At 42.2% G+C, this 26,561-nt stretch overlaps 1 protein-coding gene and 1 pseudogene across 3 annotated transcripts in view; one reads left to right on the top strand and one right to left on the bottom strand.

Moving 5' to 3' along the window:
• Positions 1 to 26,561, top strand: part of JAZF1 (JAZF zinc finger 1) — a 342,724-nt gene that overhangs the window by 216,079 nt on the left and 100,084 nt on the right. The gene's annotated exons all lie outside the window — the stretch shown is intronic.
• LOC108303092 lies at positions 4,037 to 18,799 on the bottom strand (annotated as a pseudogene). The gene has a single exon (XR_005199930.1). The product of XR_005199930.1 is annotated as an ATP synthase subunit f, mitochondrial-like (transcript).

The raw sequence follows: 26,561 nt of genomic DNA, 5'->3' as shown, positions 1-26,561 counted from the left end.
CACCACCATGCCCAGCTAATTTTTTGTATTTTTAGTAGAGACGGGGTTTCACCATGTTGACCAGGATGGTCTCGATCTCTTGACCTCGTGATCCACCCGCCTTTGCCTCCCAAAGTGCTGGGATTACAGGCTTGAGCCACCGCGCCCGGCCTCAAGTGCATCTTTTAAGAACAGGAATGAATATTAAAATATCCAAAGTTGGTAAGATCCAGGCAATGTTTCTTAAATGTGTCTTTATACCGTTACAGAGAAATGAATCTGTAAAGGAGTATGGGAATAAGAAATGTATGAGTAAATTAATAAAGGTAACCCCATTCCTTGCACCTGCTCTCTGTGTGATAAATAATAATAATTTCCAGTTCTCACCCTTGATATATTAGACCACTTTCAAGGTTTCTATGTGATGACCTATTCCCTCATTTCTTGTTTTACTTACCAAGGCCTCCTATTGCATGATATGTAAAACTTATCTGGTGGGCACGTTAGATATGTGTTTTACTGCTTTATCTCAAGGTCTGGAATATTTTACATGCTATTCTTAGAATTTTCAATTAGCAAATTTTAATTAACTAATTGGGGTTTCTTATTAAGACGCTTGTATGATTTGTTATAGTAGTCTAGCTGTATGTGCACCCTATTCTATTAAGAAGTCATTAAATCCTCAGAAACAGCCTGTGAATTCATTAATCTTACTGCATAATTGCAGTAGTCTGAGTATAGAGCAGGGGCATTTGCAAGATAGTGTCTTAAAATAGGATCTTCTGGATGGTAGGATATTATATCAATGGAACTGAACTGGGTAGGAAGTACAGTAGTCCAGGGTAACCAGAGCACTCCGTTTGAATGTGTAGTTTGTTTTCATTCATTCACTTTCTTATGTATCTGTATCTGGTGTTCTTGAATGTACAATGCTTCACACCAGCTGCGTCATTTGAAATCCTGCAGAAATTTCCCGTTAGATGAACTACCTCGAGGTGTTGCTTCCTCTGAGACTACCTTGAACATCATCCCTTATGTCATCACAGCCTAGAAAATAAAAGCACAAAATTATGTTATTTAGTTTATAACTAAAGCACTGAACCACTTCTCAAGTGCCAAGTGGGGTCTAATATCTAGGACACAAAAGCTAGAAATTTGAGAAATAAATGTGGCCAACTGATGTCAGGGTCTAACTGCTGTTCCTGAAGTTCACAGGAGGAGTGCTTTGAGGATTTAAATTCAGTTCACTTACCCAGGAGAGAACCAAACATGATTCCTGTGTCAGATCCAAGTAGGCCTTTGCCACTGGGGAAAGGGAGAGAAAAATGCAGACTCAGGGCAGAGCAGAACTGAGTCAATGGCACAAACTCTCCATCAACAAGTGGCTTTGTGAGCTAGCACATTTAATTTTTCTACTAAAACTCAAAAGTGAGATTTGCCATTATTCATGTGCAGCCTTGCCTCAATATGATCTCAAATAAATAGACTCCTGCTTTGGCAGTAGCACTCCACAGAGTCTGCTGCCTCTCCAGCCTCCTGGTCCCCTAGTGGTTGAATTGACAATTTGCGAATGTTCTTCTCGGTCAGTCGTGGAGGCAGATGTCCTCAGCAGCCTGGACTCTCCAGCCTCCTGGTCCCCTAGTGGTTGAATTGACAATTTGCGAATGTTCTTCTCGGTCAGTCGTGGAGGCAGATGTCCTCAGCAGCCTGGACTCTCCAGCCTCCTGGTCCCCTAGTGGTTGAATTGACAATTTGCGAATGTTCTTCTCGGACAGTCATGGAGGCAGATGTCCTCAGCAGCCTGGACTGGCCGTAGGCAGAACCATGAGGTGAGGTTTGGAGTGACTACATGTTCACCCCATCCTCCTTTTGAGCCATGGTGTGACTTGCCTGGTGTTCTCTGGCCTTGTACTCTATAGCCCACAATGCAGGGCCCTTTCTTCCAGAAGAGCAATCCCTGGCATTTTTATGAAGAGGAAATAGACTTTCTCTACAGTAGTGTTAAGAGGCCTTGTTAGGAGTGGAAAACGGAACAATAAATGAAGATTCCAAGTGGAGGGGATGTTAGGGAATAATAATGAGCGACTCATGAGGTTCAAGGGCATTGACTAATCATGGCCTAGTACATTATTCTCCCTGAAAGCATTCCCACTTTAAAAGCTTTGGAATGCCTGGGTCATACCCCCAATGAGCATGATCTTAATAGGGTCTTTGGTCACCTGGCGGAATCAGTGAGCGAAGTCAGAGGACCCCGAGCTTTGTAATATATGACTACTCGCCTGCTCTCATGAGTATGTAAAGGGGAGAGGATAGATGCAGATTCACAGGTGCCACATCAGCCCCTCCACTACGTTCCCTGTACTTCATCATGACAGCTCTCAGAGCCAAGTAAAGGCTCTGATTCTTGTGAAACACGTTTAAGATCTGCTGTACCCTACTCACTGACTTCTTTGACCCTCCTTCACTACTTCATCTCTGCGATCCCATCCCACTCAATCAGAACACAACAAGGTCATCTGTGCCTTCCTCCAGCGCTCTCCTAATTCAGTGAATGAAGTCAGCCTGCCCCAAAGTGAGTTCTTGAGAGCATGCATCTCATGAGATGCCCTTAGAAAAAAGGTGTCTGTGGTTGAGTTTGGGACCTGCTGTATGTCATAGGCACAGATTCAAAAGTTGGCGGTGCTGATTGAAGCCTCTGAGAATTTTATTCACTAAAGATAATCTGGCTAACCTTGTTGAGCTTTAGTGACGTTGTCACTAAAAGGCATGTTTTTACACAATAGTGTCAGCTGGGAGTGGTAATATATGAGACCACAATTAGGCATGACCTTTTCTTAATGAAGCACTCCCTAAAGGGTGGTGGGCGAGTGCCAAAGCTCAACACTAGTTGTAAAATAATAAATGTAGCCAAATTGCTGAGCAGGTCTGGGGACTGAGCTGGGGGGATGGAGAAAGAAGCCTCTCTACGTGATTCCCAGTAAGCAGTTGGACCCAATTTCACAAAACAAAGATTTGTTCCTGACTCACAGAAATCCTGAAACCCAAAGAATGCCTCTTAGCTTCTTCTTTTTTTTTAAGAAGTCTGGAAACTTACAAGGCTGTAAGGAGGTGATGTCCTTCAGGAAAACACTCTAGAAAGCTAATTAAAAGTCCTTGAGTGTTTAAGAGAAACAAATCATTGCAGCTCGATTGGAAAGGCCTCTGTCAAAAGCAGCCAAGAGCATTAACTTAGCACTGTTGTAAATGAAATGATATAAATTATACCGCTTTTTCTAAAAACACACAGAACTCAGGGAGTGCATGTTGGCATCCTTTTCATATGAGTTACAAAGGATGTGTTTCACTTGTGACCACTTTTTACTATTACTTCACAAATCTGGCAGAAACCCGTGTTGAACATGCAAGAGACTAATATACTTCTTAAGAAATCTGTGTAGACCAAACCACAAGAATTTATTGGTCAGGCAACTTAATTGTCATTTAGTTGGAAGAAGTCAATTAGAAAGCAGTCCTGTTCGCAGCCTGGAAAATCAAGTGTGATGCTTAGAGAGTGACCTTGTTCACAGATTGGAGTGATGGGCTGCCTTGCTCTCCACCTGTGGGCCTCGACCTTCACACATTTGATTGTCACGGAAGTCACTGCATTTACACGTTACCAGTTGATACCCTAAGCCACCTGTCTTTGAGTTGCTGAATTTGACCTTCGTGTATGGGCTGACTAATCATAATACTGAAAAGCTGCTGGAGTACAAGGTAGTACTTCTCTTTTGAGGGATGGAGGACAGGGTTGATATTACAGATGGACAAGGAGGCCCTGCCAAAGCCACCATCCTAAATTAGTGTTCCCAAGCTCAGCAGCCACACCCACTGCCAGCCATACTCTGTTCTACGGATAGTGTCCCTCTGCAGATGGTAGCAGGCACTGTGCTTCCAGAGGGCCACCTTTGCTGATATTGCATGATCAGTGAGATACAACCCGAGCCAGGCTGGGTGGAGTAGTTGAGCAGGACATCCAGTGAAAGGAAGCAGGAAGAAGAAACACCATGGACCCCACTAACCAAAGTATTTACCTCTAAAAGCCATGGTGGATTGGATGCCTGAGCAGGGCTACTACAGAAGAACAAGTGATATCTGTCGGAAGCCTCTAGGATGTTTGCAGTTAGACATCTAAAGTCCCATCTTCACTAGTTCCTATACAGACCAACTGGGAAGGGCTGGCTGAGGGATTGTTGAGCACACCGCAGGGCAGGGCATGGCAGGACACCAGGGTGGGAAGAGGTGGGATGCTCAGTGGGTCACGGGTCAAGTGACCTAGCTCAGGATGTATGCCTTTATCTGCCATGCCAAGGCAGTGTGAATACTGTCACTGTGGCTTCTCTGATGACACCCCCAGTAAGAAGCTGACTGTGTTACAGTTACCCAAGGTAAACATCCATCCTTACTCCAGATCATTGAAGCTGTATTCCTTGCCTTCTCACAGACTCAGCCCCTAACTTAGGATAATTATATATTTTACAGATTTTTGATCTGTCAAGGGGTTTAAACATACTTTTCAGTCCATTTATTTTCTAGTTGTTCAAGTTAAATTTGTCTTTTTTATCCTTCATAACCCTCTACCCCCAAAGAATATAGGTGCGTGCGTGCCACCTCTTTGGAGCCTCTTTAGAGATTCCTAGGATCCAGACCTTTCTGAGTAGGTGGATTCTGAGGTCAGGCCCCACAGCCAAACCACAGAACCTTTTGAAGCCTACTCTCCGCTCATCCTCTCAGAGCTGAGCTTGCAGTAAGCTGCAGGCACTTCAGCTAAGTGTGAAGTCAAAGGGCTAGATTTGTCATTTGTCATGGTAACTAAAATGTCACATTTTGGGTTCAGCCTTAAGTTTGTAAATCCTTTTTATACACATAAATTTTAATTTCAAACATGACCTTGGAAATGAATGCCAGAATTGGGTTTGGACTGTTTTTACCTCTTGGCTATGGTTAACAAAAAGCCTACCCCTTAAAATGTTGTTCAGACTTAAAATTTATCCACCTACAGGTAGGATTAGAGCAGCTTTAAAAATTACCCATTGGCTGGGAATATTTTTAGTACATGGATCTATAAAGCCTTATATGACTTAACTTTTCAGCCTGTGGTTTGCCAGCTGGAAAAACTTGAGTTCGGTAAAACTTGAGGCATCATCAAATATTTGTTCCATGCTTTTAAAATAAAGTAAGCTCAGGATTATGCTAATGCTGTAACTAATATCCCATGCTACTGCCTTTAGAGCAACAAGAGGAAACTGCACATTGCTCTCTGCTAAAGATGATTTTGCTTAATATGATGAGACTCTTTGTTGATCAGGATGTGGTTCCACTTGGTAACATTTAAGAGATCAAGTAGATAAGATTTGTATATTGACTATTGATAGCAGATGGCTTCAAATCCCTCCATGTTATACTCTCATAAGAATAAAAATATCTTAATGTGTTTTTTCCTAAACATGTCTCAAACATGTTTCAAGGGCATTTCTGTACATGGAAAGAAAACAGATGAAATTTGGTAACATCTGATTTTAATAGAAAGGAACATGCTTTTCATTCCACTCCCCCAGCCCTGTAGCTGGTTCCAGTTTTCTCCAGCCCCTTTTCCCTCAGTGATTTCGTAGTCCAGAGAAAAACTCCACTGCCAGCTACAGCTCAGCCACTTTGGAAAGGCCTAAAGGGATTTAACTTCTTGTAGCCAGATCTGCATTTCAGCTGTTGGTTTACTTGTGAGACCTATGAAAGAATGTGAGAGAGAATTGGTGGATTAGAATGTGACTTTGTACTCATAGGTTGTGTCTGCATGGGCAGAGCCCCTCACGGAAAGTTGGGGAAGGTCCCTTAGTGAGATTGGTGACACAGGTGAAACATGGGAACCATTTCATTGGGTACCAGGATCTGTCCCCTAATCCCCTTTTGGGGCTGATAAACTTGAGCTGTTTCTTCACAACTTACCTCCTCCGAAATGTCATCTCTGACCCCTCTCCACCCCTGAGGGGTCATTATCCCTTCTATGCTAGGTGCTGCCTCTACCTTGTGCAAAGCAGTTAAGTTACTCCATTTGTGAGCCTGCCTTCCCTACTAGACTGTGGGCTCCTTGAGGGCAGGTGCCAATTCTTAGTCATTATGTCCCTGGAAGTGAACACAGACTCATTATTATATTGCCTTGAACTACTGATGACACAGCTGCTCTGAGTGCCCACCCAACCCACCTAGTCATTAACCAGTTTTTCCTACTGGTATATGCAAGGAACATTCTGTGTTGGTTCAATTCCCCAAAGAGTAGGCTTTTGTAGTTTTTCTATAGGAGGGAATGTAGTGAGCATGAAAGGAGACAGAACCTTCAGCTCTGCTCAATAATTCAATCTGTGGAAAGACACAGAAGCAGCAAAGGAGGGAGGCTGTATAATGTCAGCAGTGTGGCGAACCCACTGTCTTTCTCTTCTTATACCAGATGTCTTTTCTGATGTGTTGATTCTAAAACTAGGAGATGCCTGAGCAGTATTTTTGTCTTATTCCCATAGTGTGGGACCAGTGCTCTGTCCTCCTTATTTGGTTCTCTGCCTTTTGGAAGAATTGTTGAGTATAAGCACCAGCATCAGGACCAACTGCTTGGTGTAGTCTTTTGTAGTACAATGCAGGCAATGTACTTGGCTAAATATCAAGCTCATGGCACACAATGGACACTCTGTAGGTCCCTTGGACAATACAGATTTCAAGTTTTGTTAACCAAGTTTGGTTCAAAGTTAGAATGGCTTCCATAAGGACCAGACCTGTGTTTGACATTTGGTTTTTCAGTTATTATAGGTTGAAGATCCTTAGGGCTGGTGTCATAAGAATCCTGGTTTTTGGTAAAGTGTACGCCTACCTAGACCTACTCAAAGGTCCCATGGATGTGATAGTGGCTGTTCATGGGTAGTCTTCTGTAGATCTATTTTCGTCAACTAGATAAGGCCACTGGATGATCCCAATCCCTCTTGGGAGGGATGGCGTTCCAAGGCAATGGATCTGGTTGTGCCTAAGGGCACTGAGCCATCTTGAGTTTGAAGCAGCTCTGCATAGTTAGTCCTGCAAGTGATTCACTGTCAACTGCTTAGGGTGTCAGCCGAGACTCCTGCTGTGACATCAGGCTGTATAGCCTCAACAACTCTGCAAAGAAAAGAGTCCTAACGCCCTGGTATCTGGCCGACCTAACTAACCACTTCTATATTACTTAATAGATTACAAAATACTTTGGAATACATCGTCTCATTTGATATGCTCATGATGGTACCGCAAAGGCCGAACCTTGAAAATGTTAACCAATGCAAAGCTCGAATTGATGCCTGTGTTTTACGAAGAGGGGTGGAGTGTGGAATGAGCTTGTATCAAAAGTATTGCGAAAAGCAGGGAAATTGTCTCTCTGATTTAGGTCTGAAGCTGAGTGTCTAGTAAAAGGGAAGAAACCCTGAAGTCAGGAATCCTGCGAAGTTCCTAAGTTGGGGGTTAGAAGACTGTGGAGAGATCATGAAGGGTAAACTTGAGACTGGCAGACCTGTGAGAGGCAGCTTCTTAAAGATTAGCATTGGCTAGGAGGCAGACTGTTTATTTTATTTATCAATTTAGTTTTTGAGACAGAGTCTTGCTCTGTTGCCTGGGCTAGAGTGCAATGGCGCAATCTTGATTCACTGCCACCTCCCCGTCCCAGATGCAAGCGATTCTTGTGCCTCAGCTTCCCAAGTAGCTGGGATTACAGGCGCATGCCACCATGCTTGGCTAATTTTTGTATTTTTAGTAGAGACAGGTTTCACAATGTTGGCCAGGCTGGTCTCAAACTCCTCACCTTAAGTGAGCTGCCCAGCCGGAGGCAGACGTTTAAATGACCACAAGAGCGCACTTTGTGGCTCAGACCCACAGGGTGAAGGTCAGCATCATGTATGGGCAAGGCAGCACTTCACTGCATGTAGTTTGGGTCCTGGAACTACACATGCACTCTAAAGGCTGACAGTGTGGAGGCCTCCGCTTCCCAGGAAAAGAAAACACTGGGGAATGACAGGAGGGCGTGACCATGGAAAGGCTGGTGGAGGTCAAACGGAGCCCACGGAACAGCATGATCAGCCGGAATGCTTGTGTTGACAATTGCCTTGCATCACAGATCCTTCCCTTCCCAACTCGTCCCTTTCTCTCGCCTCAACTCTCCCTGGCCTCCCAATATCTAGATGTCAGTAATGTTCTATGGAATTTATCTGAATGACTATGGAATTGGAGGAGTCCAGGCAATAACATCTAGACAGGGATGCCAAGGTTGTAACTGATGAGAGCAGCTGTTGTGGATGAGGGTGTGACTGACAGCAGGGCCTGCTGAATTCGGCGTCTTTGCAGCCTTGTGAGTTAGTGGGTGCACATTTTAGCTACGTCAGGACATCCTGGGTATACTGAAAATGGATGTCTTCTAAGGGCAGGTAGAAATCTGTGAAGTGAATGCCTCAGTTTTCTAATTGCTGACATAGGGTAGAACGCTGCACAACTGTGGAATGAGCCAAGTGAAAAAGTTCCAAAACTCAAATGCTACCTTCACGTATGATATTTTACATCCAGGAGCCCCCATTCTCTTTTTAATCACCAAAAACATGAGCTAGCAACTATCTGCAAACCCTTGTAGGTTATCAGTATACAGATGGTCACTGTGTTTCTGTTCCTGACTTTTTGGATGTAAGTGCTCCCATATGCCTGAAGTGAATCTTCAGAAGAGGGGACGGAAAATACAAGGGTATACAAATGCTAAGTCGGTACAGTCACAACCAACTCTTAGAAGGTTTTGATTTGGTCTCTTTTTCCATAGACATTGTGGCATACATAGTGGGAAAGGGAATGCAGAAAAAAAATAATGCTGCTTTTGGACCTTCAAGGCTGTCATCCTTCTTGCCAGATTTGTTTGATTAGATGAGCCTCAGGTGAAGGGGATGCAACAGCTGCCCCTCTGTATAAGTTATACCAAATGCCACATGTAGTTTTTATTTGGTCATGTTTGCAGTGATAAGCTGGAGGACTGTGGCATGAAGCAGTCGGGAAAATGCTCAAAACTGAGCACAGATGTAAACACCCCTGGGCCTTATAAATCTCCCAGAGTAAAGCCCCTCAGAGAGTTTCTCTCTGCATGGCCTGTGATTTTCAGCCTCTCCAGGACCTTTCAGTGGCTGGCTACCCCACATCAGTGACCCGAATATCACCAGTCCAGCAGTACCTTCCAGTGGCCTGGTACAGCACATAGACCATCTGCAGGCCACACCCACCCCTGCGCCCCCATGTCCTCTTTTTGACATACTTGGCAGCCTCTGCCGTGATGTGACCAAAGATCTAGGTGTAAGATAAGGAAAGAGAAGTGGGAAAGCAAGCATGCAAGAAAGCATGGAGGCTGGAGGTAAAGAGGGCTTGTCTGAGACACCCAGCTGTTAGTCATCAGAGTGTCCGTCTCCAGCCAGCTCAAGGCAGCGCTGGCCAAGGGTGCGGTGAGCAGCCAGGTGGGAATCAGTAGGCAGAAGTCTAATAAATTTTCATCAAGCACTCCAAAGCTTTGATCCACAGTGAGGAGTGGATGGTGATGGCAATTTATTATAGTCTGTCACTAGTGATGTAAATAACCAAATAGATGGAGAAGGGAGGAAAAAGGAGAAATTCACTACATTTAGACTTTTATAGTTTTTTTGTTTGGTCGGTTTATAGATAAGTATGGATCAAAGGGGAAAAAATTAAGGAGTGTTGACTAAATTATGTGAAATGTCAAGCAATAAATGCTATATGAAAGCAGATTCATTTGAAAGGAATAGCAGAGGCTCTTGTGAGCCACACATACCAAAAACAGAACGACTGTGAGTGGCGGATTATTAGTACCTATTATATTGTTCTTTATGGATGGCCACTATTGTAGTTATAAATCCATAAGAAAAAGTATATTCAGAGATGAAATGAAATTGAACTGTCCACAGAAAGCAAAATAACTCAGTTATTTCCATCTTGGCAGTATTTGAAAGCATTTAAAGCTATTTTGCAAACATGATATTATGAGCACTCTTTGGCAGAGTAATTAAATAATCTATTAGAAAGAAACAAAAACATCGACTCTTGAAGATAATCAAAATGTATAATATCATCTGCTTTTTAGATATCATGGCATATGTAACAGATAAAAGGCTTTATATTTTCACCTCTGAGAAGAAAAACAAATTGCTTTTTGATTCCGCTATAAAATGATCTAGACTTTAGCCAAGTTTGCTTGAAAACAAAGAATTTAGGAACATTTCTGATTGAATGCAGTGGGCATAGCATAGCTACTCAGAACACTTGGAATTCTTTTTTCTCCTTAGGACAGTAGCATTTGTTGGTAGCATATATTTACGTATTACAGTTATATGCTGTCCTCAGTGGAATAAAAGACCACTGTAGTTTACTAAACATGTAGGTACAAGTTCAAGGACTTGTAGCATCAAATTCTCTGTGTATAAATCTGTGTTTGTGATTGAAGTTGTAGCTGCAACATAAGATGGAAGCCACCTTTGGAACACCTCATTGGCCTAGAATAATTGCTCCCACTTGTGGTCCTTCCACAGTCACTAGGGAGATTTAAAACCACAAATACCTACCCTAACATCTAGAGATTCTGTTCTATTAGGGATGACATGCAGCCCAGAAATCTATTTTTGGAAGCTACTCACAACCCTCTGAATACTGAGTATTCCAAAACTTCAGGGAAACTCAGTTGGTCATTGGGGGAATCATAGAGACTCTAGAACTTTTTTCCGGTAGAATTTCAGTGAAAACAAAGGCTGCTTTAGCCCCAGCCCCTGTCAGCTGGTGCTAAATATGAGACACTGGAAGATCCCAAAGTGCCTTCAGCTTGCTTATTAGATATATCTTCTTTAGGTTAATTGTTCAAAAATTATATATTCTTATTTGGTGTGTGTGGTAACCAAAACATTTTATTTCTCTTTTAGACAAAATAAATTTGCTACAGATTTAAACCTATCTCCTGGATTTCCAATTACAGATGTTCCTTGACTTACAATAGGGATATGTCCTGATAACCCATCATAAGTTAAAAATACATTAACTTAAAAAGGCTTTTAATACACCTAACCTACCGAACATCATAGCTTAGCCTAGCCTGCCTTAAACATCCTCAGAACACTTATATTAGCCTTTATTCTGGCAAAATCAATTCACACAAATCCTATTTTATAGTAGAGGGTTAAATAATTTGTTGAATGCTGTACTGAAAGTGAAAACCAAAATGGTTGTATGCATACTCAAAGTACTCTTTTTATTGCATGTGTATTACTTTTGCACCATCATAAAGTCAAAAAAATTGTAAGTCAAATTGTAAATCAGAGTCTGCCTGCAGAAAGAAGACTCCACCTCTGAGGTTTTAGAAGGCAGCTATGTTTGTCAATATTCTGTCAATTGGCCCAGAATCCTAGATCACTCATGAACTCTCAGAAATAAGTTACTTTCAAGAAAGACCTATCATTTTCAGACCAGTGCTTCTTAAACTTCAAGTGCATACAAATCCCACAGGTCTGGCAATAGAGTCTAGGATTCTGCCTTTCTAACAAGTGCCCAGGCAGTGCTGATGCAGCTGGTTCTGACAACTCCCAGCAAAGGCATGGTGACAAACCACAACCCCTGATAGGTATTGGTTGCTGGTCTGGAGGGAATCAAATAACCATTAAAAATGGACGGGTGTAACTTGACCTGGGTGTGGGACGTAGTAGTAACTTTCAGAGAGGAGGAGGAGGAGAAACTGAAAATATCTGATTTTAGGGACCCACAAGGCCTGAGGCTTAGAGAAGAGGTGCAGAGGACCCTGCTGGCCCACACTAAGGTCAGGAGTCAGCAGGTGCTGCACTGAAACTCAGGGGGATGATCAGGACAGCTTTTCCTAGTCCAGGAAATTGGTGCTGGGCACAGCTTGCCCCGCTGTGCTTTCCTGGACATCTTACTTGCTAGCTCTATCATAATCCTCATAAAGCCAGCACCCACACTCAATTCTGCTTGAAATCACGGCTTCTGGATTTACTTTATTTTCTAACTGCTTGCCCAACAGCGGTGTCCTTAAGCCCCAGCCCTGAAACAAGTTTTTTTTGTTGTTGTTTTTTTGGGATTTTTTTTTACCAGTCATCTTTTATTTGGAAGTTAATTCCATTAGGATATGAAATGATTCAGCAATGATCGAGACTGTGTTCCTTATGGAGGGGCTCAAGCCAAGAAGGTCGTAGAGGGGAGTGCAGAGTGTGTCCTCTTCTTCAGTGGTACCTGTGGAGCCGCTCATGCTTGAGCTCCTTGTAGGAAAAGGTGTAGCTGAAGACCACGTAGCATGCCAGCACCGTGGTAAGCCCTGAGATGCTCCCCTTCTTCACGTTGATATATTTGTTATAGTACTGGTGGTGACCTCTTCGAAACACTCCAGCAATGCCAGTAGGGCTGAAGTCCCACATCAAGATCCAGCTTGTCAGCTCTCCTCATTTGACCTCCAGAAGTTTCTTGTCCTTCAGTGGTACGACTGATGCCATCTTGGAGTCCTGTTGTCCACTGTCGAAACAAGGTTTTTTTAAAATTTTTTTTTTTTACTTCAGTACCCCCAGAAGTACCAGAGTAAGTTCTGCATCACTTTTCCAAAGATCCTAGTTGGAAGAACTGTTTTCCTGTGGGTCTCATGATAGTTTTAAGATGATAATGTATAGTGGAGAGGAGTCAAAGATTATTTCTTGAAATCCAAAATGTGTTATCAGTCACACCATATAGCTGATGACAGGGTTCCAAACAGGGTGTGGCTTAGAGAAATATAAATTAGGCAAGGAGTTTCCTGCAAAACCAAAGGATCCAAATTCTTTTTCTGTCTCTTGGAATCCCAGTGAGGCCTCAAAATAGAAATGAAGCTCCCTAGGGCTGGCTTCAGTCATACTGCTGGATTGCTAACTGCTGACATGTGTTTTCAGGAAGATCGTTGCTAGTGGAAACAGCGTCAGGCAAGTGGCAGCACCCAAGATTCTCATGTGACCCCTGCACAATTTCTGGAAGAACATGACTTTACCAAAAAAAAAAAAAAAAAAAAAGAAATCTCACATCCATATGTTTCAGTCAAGTTCCAGGGACTATTTTGTTGGCCTGAGACCAGGACTGTGAAACAAAATTTTTTTAAGATTTGGTCAACATTACAAAATGAAAAAAGTAGATAACAGCTGCTCAAATTGGGCACCCACCTACAAAACAAATTATAGTCCGCCACTTGAGTCACAGTTTGTATTTCAGATTACTTGATTTTTCAGTAAAATGTGTCAACAAGCATATTCTTCAAAATAGGAAGCCAAATGGCAAATGGTCAGACCACCAGAAAATTAAGGGATTGGTCTTCAGGCAAGCACAGGCTATTAAGACCTTATGCACTGTAGACACAGCCATTGAGACACGCTATTTCTTACACTGGACTCGTGCATAGAACAATTTGGAATACAGAGACTACAGCTATGAATCTAACCGCACACCGGGCACATGTATTATGTTCCTTGTTGCTAAAGTGTTCAGCAAGATGTAGTTCCTTTTGTAATAGTGTTCAGAGGGAATGTAAATAGTGTCGGACCATTGGGCACTGCCCAGTAGGGTAATAGCTTTCATGCTAAACTTCTATAGAGGACATGTTTCCATAGTTCCTGTGAAACCGCAGTGGAATTTGAATGGCTGTTGAAGGACACGCCAAGGAGGAAATGTGGTACAAAATAATTTCCACATCGGCATTGCTTTGTGTCAGGAATCAAAGTATGAAAATCAGGAGACAGACTTAAACCCACAAGCCTTTATTCCCGGCAGAAATCTGGGTTTACCTTGAAAGAACAGGGTGATAAGAAGCGTCAGGAATGTTGAACACGGCCCCAGATATCTCTGTGGAACGCATTAACTCTCAGCTAATGCCCTAGAGAAAGAGCTTTGGAGCTCACCCCAAATGACAATTAGCAGCACTCATCAAAGGAAGCACAGGCAGGCTCACTTTATGGGAAAGCAGCGAATGCTCATGAGAGGGAGATGTCTGACTTGAGTACCCCTGGAAAGAAATTAGCCCACACAGTGTTCATGAAACACTTGATTTACACCCTCGTGGCACTAACTTGGCATCATTTCCAGGGGAAGGATTGGCTTCCCAATTTGAGATCATCTGTGGAGGAAGTAATGAAGTGGGCCCGAGGTGTTAGGGAAGAGGGAGCACGTTACTTCAGACGGAAATGATCGCATTCCTTTCTCGCATCTCCCCGGGTCAGTCACTGAGAGACCAGCATCTGGGCTTCATTAGCCATGTAGCGCGGCCTCTAGCTAGCAGTGGAGGCGTCTACACTACCCTCCTTTCCCTGCATTGTTTCCCACGACCCTCATCCTTATCACAACCTGGGTGTGGCCACGAGGGAAATGCCGTTTGCCCCTTACAGAACAGGATGGATTCTGTGTTCTGTCTGCCTAGGCCGGGCAGTCCGGATGTAGGGGATGTGAACATCTGTGTTTTAATAGGGGTTCACTTGAGACAGTGCCCTTCCAATCTGGGAAAATTCAGAACTGTATCTGAGGATATTGCTTCAAGTTATGCTCAGAACCCTGCTGTATTCCGGGTTCTTGTCAGGTTGGCCTGGGCAAGGTGGGCAGGTGAGGCAGGAATGCCTTGATGTGACAGAATTGCTTCATCTTGAAAAACAAGCCTCTCTGGATTAAGCCAGAGGAGGTTAGAGCCCCATAAATTACCACCCAAGGTTGATAATGGTTGAGGTCATGTGACCAAATACTGCCTCATCTTACTTCACTCCCAGCACCCCTTGCCCCATGAGAAAACCAAGGCTTATGTTTCAGACCTGCCTCCTGCCCTGCTGCCTTTGTGGTCTGTCACAGCAGAGAGCCCAAAAGGCACGTATTGTTCATTGTTCCTTATCGTTAGAGTGCCACATAACAGATAACGGCATCGGGAACATTCTCAGGCCTGTGTCACCCTGTCTTTTTCTACTAAAAGCGTTTGTGGAGGTAATTTAAATGTATTGCTTTCCTATTTTGAGAAGTGGGTATTTGGCTCTAGCTCAAGCCTGGGCTCTGAAACTTTCGAGTTGCGGATGTCACACAAGTCGTTTAACCTTTCTTCTTTCCTAGTCTCCAGAGGGAAGATGCTAAGAGTAGCCACCTTACAGGGATGTGAAGCACTCCCCTTGGTGACTGGCATGTAGTTATTGCTCAATTAAATACATACTACTCCATTTGCTATTAGCAAAGCAGGTTGCAAAATGTTTGACTTAGATAACCCTTTGAGAAGAGAGTCGTGTTTGCCTTTGAATTCTTTAAGACATTTGTACCTACAAAGGGGAGACTGCACTAAATGATCTGGGTAGGGTAGCTTTCGGCTCCACTGTTCTCATCAGTTCTGACCACAGGGGTGAAGGAGGAAGGCTGCGTATAAGACATTGTGCAGGGTACGTGCAAGAGCTCCATAAATGGTACTTCTAGCTGTTGTTGTCTGCTATCTTGATCGTTAGGAAAGGAAAAGGTGAATGGGAAGAAAGGGAGCAGATATTCAGCACCTTCTATGGGATGGCACTGTGCTAGGTGTTTCTACGTTTGTTACCTTCCATTCCCCTCACTCACCTAGCCCCCAATGAGGTGAATGGTGTTGCCTCCATTTTTCTGATGAAGTGATTTATTCAGTGTCACACAGCAAGTGACTGAATTCCAGATTCCCAGAAAAACTGTAGAAATACGCAGTTCCTTGCCTCTCCCCTCCCCCTTAACCCACTTGCCAGCAGCTCCCCTCCTGAGGGCCATGCTGAAGCTGGCATAAATTTCAAAAACAGCTCATTCTTCCTGCTGGACAGGCCATAAGTAAGATGCATCATAATTAGCTGTGTCTGATTGCCCTCCTGTTGTCCTAAGCTGTAGCCCCTAATTGTATGGTGGTGGGGGTTTTGCTATGGCTAGTTTTATCATTTTGACAGTTTGCTAATAAAAGGTCATCACAGGTACAGAAGCACTCTGATTTACATATGGCAAGTAAAAGGGCATTATGGGAAGTCAGTGTCCAAGGTAGGCCTGTGCATTTGTTGCTATTGACACCCATGCTGAGATTCCATAATTGACAAGAAATGCTATTATTAAGCAGGTCTGTTGAGATAATTAGCACTCAGGGTTGCATTTTTAATCGGACTTGAGTCAGATAATTTATCACAGCAGTAGCAAGCTGTCAGGGTCACACAATAAATACTCATTAAGGCTGAATAAAGATTAACTGCAGGCTGAAAGAAAATTAGGCCAAGTAGTAACATTTGATTTCAATATTTACAGTGCTAATTTGGACTGATATTGGCAAAAAGATCAGATCCCCAAATTGAGCTCATTTATGAAGGAAAAAGAGAAGGGATGCTATGTTGAGATGCCCGAGTGGGAATCTTTTTAAAGCTTGAAATCATATTCCTAATTGATTGCCCAAAATATTAGTTTTGAAAGGCTCATTTGGTGTGGCTATTCTCAGAGCTTTGGTATCTCTGCATTAAGATGACAACTCCAAACAGAAATTGTGCATCTTGAAGGCATGCCTAATTTGTTAACATTAGTCAGATACAGCACTTTTAATTTAATGCAACTCACTTGTCTTTGTTCATACATGGGCAGTTTATGGCACTTCAAGTTAATTAAAAACACCTACCATTAAAATATGCAACATCTTTAAAGGAAAAAGGAAGTCATTTCAGGCCACTATATTACCAGGCCAAGACATTTATGTACTTGCTTATAATTTACAGTATACTAAAGATAGGGAACCAAATGAGAACATTAGTATTTATGAATACAGTAAATTTTGTTGACAAAACCAGGTAAAAGGTCAGATACAGAATCCACAGTAAATGTGCAGTTTGTTTATCAGACTGAGAGGCTTAGATTTTAATAGAAAATTAATTTCAAGGGCTGCTGCGTTGGTGTAAAACCCTTCTCATCAGAGACCCAAGACCCAGGCAGCCTCCACCCGAGTACACCACCCACTCACCCAAGATGCAGCAGTCAGTTGTTTTCGTGGACTGGTTGGTATCTCAGTGCTATCATCAGACTTGAGGGATTTCAGCCAAATCAGCGGCATCATCGGAGAGCTTTTCTTCAATGCCTAATTGTGCCTGTGGTCGTTCTCTGTGAAACCATGCAGGCTAACTACTGAGATGGCTTCTGGGTGTGTGTGTGTGCTGTGTATTGGAAATGCAGGCTGTAGAATAAGATGCATTACACTGAGGCAGAAGGACTTTGAGGTGGGTCTGGGTCACAGACAGTGTGTGAAGGAGCTAGAGGTCAGTAGGTGCAAGGGTTAAGGCTGATCACGGAGGGTGGCCGGGAGAGTACCTCTACCACCGCACGGCTGTGACCAGCCCTGCAAAAGATAGGAGAGCATAAAGGTGTCGCCTTCTTCACCAGCCCTTCCTAGGAAAATTAATTTTTTCAAAAATGAACATGAAGAGGCCTTTGTGTTCTGGGCTTACTGAGAATGGTACTGGGGGCATGCTCAGGGCTGGCACAGCGCTCTGTAGGGAGCAGGTAAGAGGAGGGCAGCAGGTGGGAGCCAGGTTTCTTCTTCCCAGGAGATAGGGAGCTGCTCACTGCCATGCCGGGGCTCCTAGCCCACACCTGAAGTCTCACCCTGCTGCCTGCCTCAGTCCTCAGAACCCTCCTCACTGGCCACAGCAGCCATGGAATGGCTTTCAACCACTGTTAGCAAGTGACAGGGTCACTTACATGCAGAGGAAAACAGAGCCCCAGATTCCAATGTATTCATCCCACTAAACATCATGTGGGTCCCCTGATGAGAACTGAGGGGTGAAAACCATCTGAATTCTGAAGGGGCTTCTCATGAAGTAGGGAGACAGACCGTGAGTGAGTGTGTTATAAAACCAGTCTCCCTACTGCAAATGCCCAAGGTAAGAAAAGCAACACATTAGGGTTGCTGATGGCAAGGTGGCATTTGGCTTGTGACCTTACACACAGGGTCTTCCCCACTAAGAGGCCATGGTCGTTTCTTCCCTACACTTGTCAGTGTTGAAGTTGCCATGAGAGGGGTGTGCAGAAGGAAAAAAGCCCGTGGCCATGGGTAACTAGCAGGTGGAACAGGGCACAGGGGCCATCTTACCCCAGGACACACAGCTCATCCTCTTCTCTCCAGCTCCAGGGGCCTCTAAACCTGGCTTGGTGTCCTAGGAGCATTAGGGGTATGGCAGGACCTGGGAACCTCACCCTGCAAAGGGGGTGAGGCGTCTCTCCTGTCCTGTTGCCTCCCCTGCCCTAGGACTGCTTCTCGCCCTGCTGCTCAGGTCCTCCCACCTCAGCTGTGATTTCCCCTGGTTTTAGCATAGCTGACTGTCAGTTCGTCTTTGCTGAGCTATGAGATAACTTAAAGTTTTCTTCCTCCCAGGAGTTTCGATATTTTCTGCAGAAAATTCCTGATAACCAAACCACTTCTAAAGCTCCAAGTAATGAACCTCTAACGCGAGCATTTTGTTCGTGTATTTTGAAGCAGCACGGTCTGCTCTGTGCTCTGTAGACCTCATGGCCAGCTGCTTCTTGGCTCTGCAACACAATGTGTTTTAGAGACACGGCCCAAGCTTCAGATTTCTTGCTAAATCGTGATGGTGGCAAAAGCGGAAGCAGTCATGGAAACAAGTGAGAGCTATTCTCCCTGTAGGGGACAGAAATCAGTTATTTTCAGTTCTTTTAAACAGAATCATTATGGCCAGGCATGGTGGCTTACATCTGTAATTCTAGCACTTTGGGAGACTGGTGGGTAGATGGCTTGAGCTCAGGAGTTTGAGACCAGCCTGGGCAACATGGCAAAACTCCATTTCTACAACAAATATAAAACTTAGCTGCTCAGGAGGCTGAGGTGGGAGAATTGCTTGAGCCTGGGAGGTGGAGGGTGCAGTGAGCCATGATCATGCCACTGCACTCTAGCCTGGGAAACAGAGCCAGACCCTATCTCAAAAAAACAATCATTAAAAGCAACCAAACAACTATTAACAATAATGACTACTACCTACTGAATACTAGCTAATACCAGGGACTCTTTGAAGCACTCTGCATTGTATTCATTCAGTCCTCACAATTATATTATACCCATTTCACACTTGAGGTAACTGAGGTACAGAGATGATAAGTAACTTGCCCGAGGCTGTAGCACCAGTGAGGTGTGAAGCTGAGATTAATATGGCCTGGACCTCCTTGGAAATTGCTACAGAACAAAGGGCTAGTCAACAGATGAATGGGCCACAGCAGAGAAACAGATTTTCAGAGGATTGTTAACGTAGACACAGATGCTTTTATCTTTTGTTGTGATTTTCCCAGGGAAGAGGTAATGTTGGAAAGTTAAGAACAAAACAAGCCATGCCCCTAGATACAGTATAACCTAAGTTTTCTAAAGAGAAGAGGACATAAAATAGCAGGGCTCATTTGAGGATGGATGTAGCCATTGATTTCTATAGATAATCATGAAACTTGGAAGAGCCTTTCAAACACAGAGATTGGGTCATATTGTGAAACTGTTAGGAATTTGACCACAAAAGTGTTTGTCATAGAAAAAAAAATGGAAGTGACCAAAAAATTCTTCAATTTGAGTTTGGTTCAGTAAATTGAGTGTATCCATCCTGTTTAAAACCACGAGGTAGATCTATATGTACTGACCTGAAATTATGTCCAAGATCTATTGCTAAGTTTAAGAAGAAAAAAGTTGGTAAAGAAAATGCACCCAAGAAATCCAATCCAGAGTATTTCCCAATAACTGATAGTGACTCTTGGGCTAGAACTGTAAGAATTTTCCTTTTGTACAGTATCAATAACCCTGTGATGTTTGCATTTTTATGGAAAGATTTGTTGCTCTTGATTCCAAAGAAACAAAGAGATAGAAAACAAGTTTGAATGGATAGTTCTATTCAGTCAGGTATATGAGATTTCCTAATGGAATATAAAGCTTTTTCATAGCATATTGATTCTATTGTTATACATCCATCCATAAAACCAAGAGGGAACACTGATTGCTTAATATTTTTTTCTCGTTTATAAGCAATAAACCTATTCTGCAGGTTTTTGAGTGTTGTAGAGTCAGTAATGTATTTATTTTCCAATTAGCACATATGCTCTTAAAGGCGAGGATCATATTTTGGTTACCTCTAAGCAAACCAGATTAAGAGGATGTCATGGGAACATCCTAAAGGCAAAAGTTCAGCAACAGTACTAATGGCAACTGCCTCTATTGAGTAATTGCTATGTACTTCATTTAATCTTCACAATAGCCTGAGGGAGGAGCTGTCATATTGGTCACCATTTTCCAGTTAAAGAAAATAGGCAGAGCTAGGGTAAAGAACGTGCACAGAGCTAGTAAGTGGTCGGGGGAGGTTTCAGACTTGTCTATGAGTTAGTCTTGTAGAGTCCTTGTTAAACATTAAGCCTATGTGCTTGCTTGAGGAGTAAATGGTGTGGACATAAGAGCTTTCCTCCTAATGCACAAATCTCTTTGGTCTACCAAGAAAGTAAATTTGGCAAGGCTTTGACAATGCTAGTTGACACCAAGCAATATAAGTACATGAAAAAAAAAACCTAACAACTGTTGGCAAAGCCTCACAAGAAAATTTAAGAATAAGTACAATGCTTGTTGAGAAAAACAAATACAGCAAAACTAAACATTAAAACTGTAGAGCCCAAGCACCTATTTAACTTGCTGTGTAATGGGATACTTAAACTTGGAGTTAGCAAGCATGTCCGTGATTTCAAATATTTGGCTATGATTAAAGCAGGAAAGGGTATAAAACTATGTTTAGCTGGAGCATGGAGCTCATTCTGGAGGGGATAATAAACAGGGAATCTTTGACAACAGCAAATAAATCAGAACATGTAAACAGAAGGTCTGGCCTTATGAGCCGTTTTATACCATCAACAGGCAGGACCGATAATCGGGATAGACATGGGAGAGCATTTTAATCTTTACTACCACCATCTCATGTCAAAGTAAACAAATGGGCAAAATAAAGCTGAGAGCTTATGTACTCTTTCAGTACTTTGTCCCTGAGTTTGTGCATTGGATATAACCATGTAGCATGCGGGGAGTATGTGCTGAGCTTACCTTAGAGAGACTGCTTAGATTTGTAAATAAAAAATGAAAGATTGTTGGGTAGCAATCAGGCAACATTTTTATTGTAGCATTTACACTATGTCCACTGCACTCACAAAGAAACTCACTAACAAGTGAGGCATGTTGGTATAGATACACATGAGTAAGAGGGTTGGCCAGCCTGGATTGCACTGGCAGCTGTAGTAGACATGTTGTGGAAGACCATGCTAGGTGAAAATGTTAAAATAAATGGGGCGAGGCACAGTGGCTCACACCTGTAATCCCAGCACTTTGGGAGGCTGAGGCAGGTGGATCACGAGGTCAGGAGTTTGAGACCAGTCCGGCCAATATGGTGAAACCCCGTCTCTACTAAAAATACAAAAAAATTAGCCAGGCGTGCTGGTGTGTGCCTGTAATCCCAGCTACTCAGGAGGCTATGGCAGGAGAATCACTTGAACCTGGGAGACGGAGGTTGCAGTGAGCCATTGCACTCCAGCCTGGGCCACAGAGCGAGACTCCATCTCAAAAATTAAAAATAAAAAAAATAATAAGTGATGGTGGTACTTCTGGTCACCAGAGAAAGCATGTCCTCTTGGCAGGCATGTATTTTTTCACACTTAGTTTTTCTTCCAGGCTCTGCCTGACTTCTCATTCTTTGGGTCATCTGTCTTTTCCCTAAGTATTCCCTAAAGTAAACAGGAAGAAAAAATCTTTTCTTGTTCTTTAACAACATTTTTAGGAAAAACAAATAAACAATAGCGCTTCTACTTGAACTGTTCCTGTTTTGAACTTCTCAGGGAGGGTGATAAGGAAAGAAGAACCAGGGCTGGGACACGAAGGAATGGGGGTGAGCACCCCCTCCCTTCACTGGGGCGCTCTAGGCGCCTCACTTGTCTCATCCTAGTCCTGGCCCTCATGGAACTCTGGGCATCCCAACTTCTGGTCCCACTTCTGCTGCTGTGTGACCTCACCAAGTTGTCATTGTTTCCCCCTTCAAAATTGGGTAGAAGAGACTTGCAAACTATGGGATCACGATCAGAGGCTGTGGATGGTTTGTTTTTGTATATAAGCAATACCTTCTGTTTTGCTGGGAGCTAGCAACGCAGAACTATTCAACTGAATGTAACAGCCTTGTAAATATAAATCACATACCATACATTTCATGTATATTAAGTGTATATATAATTCATTGGTTTTAGTATATTCACAGAGCTGTGCAGCTCTGTGATCGATACAACCTAATTTTAGAATATTTTTTGTCATCTCTCAAACCACTGCCCATTTTCTGAGAAAGTGGGGACTTTCTCAGCTCCTGGAAACCACTAATCTGCTTTATTCCTTTATAGATTTGCCTGTTCTGGAATTTCATACACGTGGAGTCATATAATATGTGACCTATTGTGTCTGGCTGATTTCATTTAGCGTGACATTTTCAGGGTTCATCCATGTTATCACATATGTCAGTACTTTGTTTTTATTGCTAAAGAATGTTCTTGTGTATGAATATGGCATTTCTTTTATTCTTTTCTCACTTGAGGTACAGTTCCATTCTGAGGACCTGCCAACTATTTTCCAAAGCAGCTGCACCGTTTAACATTTCTACCAACAAGGGATGAGGATTCCAATTTCTGCACATCCTCACTAATACTTATTATTGTCTGTTTGATTATAACCATTCCAGCAGATATGAAGTGGAATCTCACTGCAGTTTTGATTTGCATTTCTCAAATGACTAATGCTATTGAGCATCTTTTCAAATGCTTATTGGCATTTTTATATCATCTTTGGAGAAACAGCTATTCAAATCCTTTGCCATTATTTAATATTAGGTTATTTATCTTTTTATTGTTGAGTGATAAGTTTTTTTATGTTCTGGATACCAGTTCATTATCAGATACGTAATTTGCAAATATTTTCTCCCGTTCTGTGGGTAGTCTTCACTTACTTGATATCATTTGCAACACTAAGGCTTTAGGTTTAGTGAAGTGTAATTATCTAGTTTTTTTCTTTTGTCACTTGTGTTTTTGGTGTCATATCTAAAGAACCATTGCCTAATCTAAGGTCAGGAGGATTTATTCCTGTGTTTTCTTCTAAGAGTTTTATATATCGTTTTAGCTCTTACATTTACATTTAGTTCTGTGATCATCTTGGTGTATGAATTCATTCAACTGAATTTTGAACCTTGCAAAATGATTCTTTCTGTGGATTGATTTTGGTGTTTTTTTGCCCCAGATGGAATATGGAGCCAAATCTAAGTGCTCCAGAGACCACTGCCATGTTGTACCATCTGTCAAACTACATTTATCATAACAATCTGGTATACTGTAATATATATGTTTTATATATAATATATGGTGTGTATGGGTGTGTGTGTATATACATATGTGGCAAAATGAAAAATATTCACTGGTTTTCAACCTTCATTTTGTGTTTATCACTATTAAAATGCCCTTTAGGTGGTGCTATTGCATTTTGTCTTTTTTTCTTCCTTTTGGCTTTAAAAATCAGAGGTTTTACATCTTGCTCTGGTAAGCCACGTAATTTACTTGAGGAAAGCCTTACACCAAAGTAGAAAACTAAAGTAACTGCCTTTAGATGGACATTTACCTGATATGGCTTATCCAGTTGAAATTCTTGGAGACATTACCCAATGAATATCCTTCTTCAACTGGGTTATTTTGAATGTGCGCCTTAACTAACAAATGAGCATACTGGATTCTGAGAACTGGTTGCTCAGCTGTAAGATCTCCATGTGGAATTAATGATGATTTCCAGCTCATATTCTTTCAACTTCCATCCGGCTAATTAAAAAGTAAAACTTTCAAGTGGTTGACTTCCTAAATGGAAATGCATTCTTTATGTTGGCGGTTTGCAAAATGCCTCTTCTGTTAAGAAACCTGTGTACAGTTTTTACATCTCATTTCCTGGATTATCTTTCCTGTGCCAACTCACAGTGTGGGACATTAGGAAATGGTATGCGTTTTTTTTTTAACCACTTAAAAAATTCCCAGGAAGGTTTTTTTCCACTCCAACCGCCTTCCCATTATGTTCTGCAGTCTGCCAAGCTTGCCAGAACTCAGCAGGTAGCACACATGGTATGCATGTCTGTGTAAGAAAGCTCCCCTGATGTGGACAAGATGTTAGTTGTAAAATGAAGCCAACATCTTGTCCACAAGTGTGCAAAAATACAGTATATCCACAAGCACCAATGCTGTAAAGAATATCTAGCCAAATATGGCTTGCTAAAATTATTCTTGTAAATGTGATTCAAAGAACAAAACTGCTAAATCTAGAGAAGAAAATCTATAGCCAAACAACCTATTTTGTTTGCACCTTTTCCAAAACACAAAACATAGTAATATTTATGTGTGTTTTTTGTAATAAACTGGAGAGTCCCAAAGGAGGGCCTAGGAAGGATTTTACTTGTAGACTATTTCCTCCTGCAGAAGCAGCTCTGCTCATTTTCTAGAGCTTACGTTTCAGTTGGTTCTTACCCTCTCGGTGCTTGGAGTATTATTTTGGGAAAATCTCTGCTTAGTAGTTATTTTTCAGCTAGTGATTGTTTTTTTGAATTCTCCATCTGTACTCAAAATCATCATTATCACATCACATATCTATTTAAAATATAGATTGAATGTTGTCTTTATTAAACCCTCAACTACTAATTTCAGAGCATTATTTTTAAAATGTTTAATCACCTTTTGTCCTGCTTTTACCAGGAACATCCATAAATCACTGAGCCCATTTTCCTCCATTGGAAAATTGAAATAGTAATACCCATTTTACAGAGCTGTTTATAGTGTCCATCCTGGTAACATTTATAAAGCATCTCCTGGCCTGCCTTATATGCTCAGGGAATGACAGTCATCATTACCAGATCTTATATATCATCTTTACACATGTCTGGTGCGGCCCTTTTATATTTATACAGAATATCAAAAACATCATAAAGAAGCATAAACATTGTGTAATGTATGAAAAAGCATGTAAACTTCAAAGCTAGAAGAAAAGAATCATTGTTTTTCAGTAGCTTATCCAATCACCACACATGTAAATAGTTCTAAATCTCTTCAGCTTTTAGATTTGTAGGAGAATGAGTGAGGAGTCGGTTGAGTATCACCAAGTTCATATTCACTTCTTGAAAGACTTTGTTTTTTTGTCTTCGATCTTGATTTAGTTCTAGGTGTCATTATTTAAATAAAAGATTAGTTTGCGGTAAATGGATACACATTAAAATGATGTGGGATAAACAATATGTAACTAAAACCTTCATTTAAAGTCTTTTTTTTTAAGTCTGTATTTTATGTTGAGAATCATAAATTTATTTATTGTTTCCAGCTGATTGAGAGCACAAGATGTGCCCTGTCTTCCGCCTGCACCTAGGCTATGAATGGTGGGATCTGTGGCTTTACACAGCAATAATCTTCATAGAGTATTACATTACAATGTGGGAGCACCTATCAAACAATATTTTTCTCAACTGTGACAGGCATAGAGCCAAGATTATGCTACCTCAAACAGCATTCTCATTATACATGGACTTACACACAGTGCATGCCTCCTTTCGTCCATGATTGGATTTGAAAATAGTTGGGGGAAATGCCTTAGGTAACTTACTGCCTTAGTCCTGTCCAACTCCTTCCCAAACCTTGGGTTTCTCTTTCTTTTCCTTTCTCACTCTCCATACACGCAAAACTCTTCTCTGTCTTTACCTCCTTTTCCTTTGGCTTATTATTTCTCCAGTCCCCAAAACCTCCTTTTTAAAAAAACAATAGCCCATGCCATTAGTTTATCAAACGAGTTCCTGCTTAGGACTGAGCCCGTGATGAGCCAGGGAGAGTTCTTTCCAAGTACATTCAAGAAGTCACCCAAACCTGATTTTTTTTTTTTTTTTTCTGAGACAGAGTCTCACTCTGTCGCTCAGACTGGAGTGTAGTAGCACAATCTTGTGTCACTGCAACCTCTCCCTCTGGGTTTCAAGCAATTCTGCTGCCTCAGCCTCCCGAGTAGCTGGGATTACAGGTGCGCATCACCACGCCCATCTAATTTTTTGTATTTTTAGTAGAGATGGGTTTCACCATGTTGGCCAGGCTGATTTCAGACTCCTGACCTCAGATGATCTGCCCACCTCGGCTTCCCAAAGTGTTGGAATTACAGGTGTGAGCCATGGCACCCAGCCTCCAAACCTGATTTTTGACATCATGTACAAACACACACATTGCTGTGCCAGGGTATCCCAAATCCCCACATGCAGAGTTTATTCTTAAAATGTGTTACTCCTGGCCGGGCGCAGTGGCTCACACCTGTAATCCCAGCACTTTGGGAGGCCGAGGCGGGTGGATCACGAGGTCAAGAGATCAAGACCATCCTGGTCAACATGGTGAAACCCCATCTCTACTAAAACTATAAAAAATTAGCTGGGCATGGTGGC

Source organism: Cebus imitator, unplaced genomic scaffold (assembly GCF_001604975.1).
Source record: "Cebus imitator isolate Cc_AM_T3 unplaced genomic scaffold, Cebus_imitator-1.0 Scaffold45, whole genome shotgun sequence".
NCBI lineage: Eukaryota > Metazoa > Chordata > Mammalia > Primates > Cebidae > Cebus > Cebus imitator.
The sequence above is the reverse complement of the archived record's forward strand: the minus strand, read 5'-3'. Positions and strand labels throughout refer to the sequence as shown.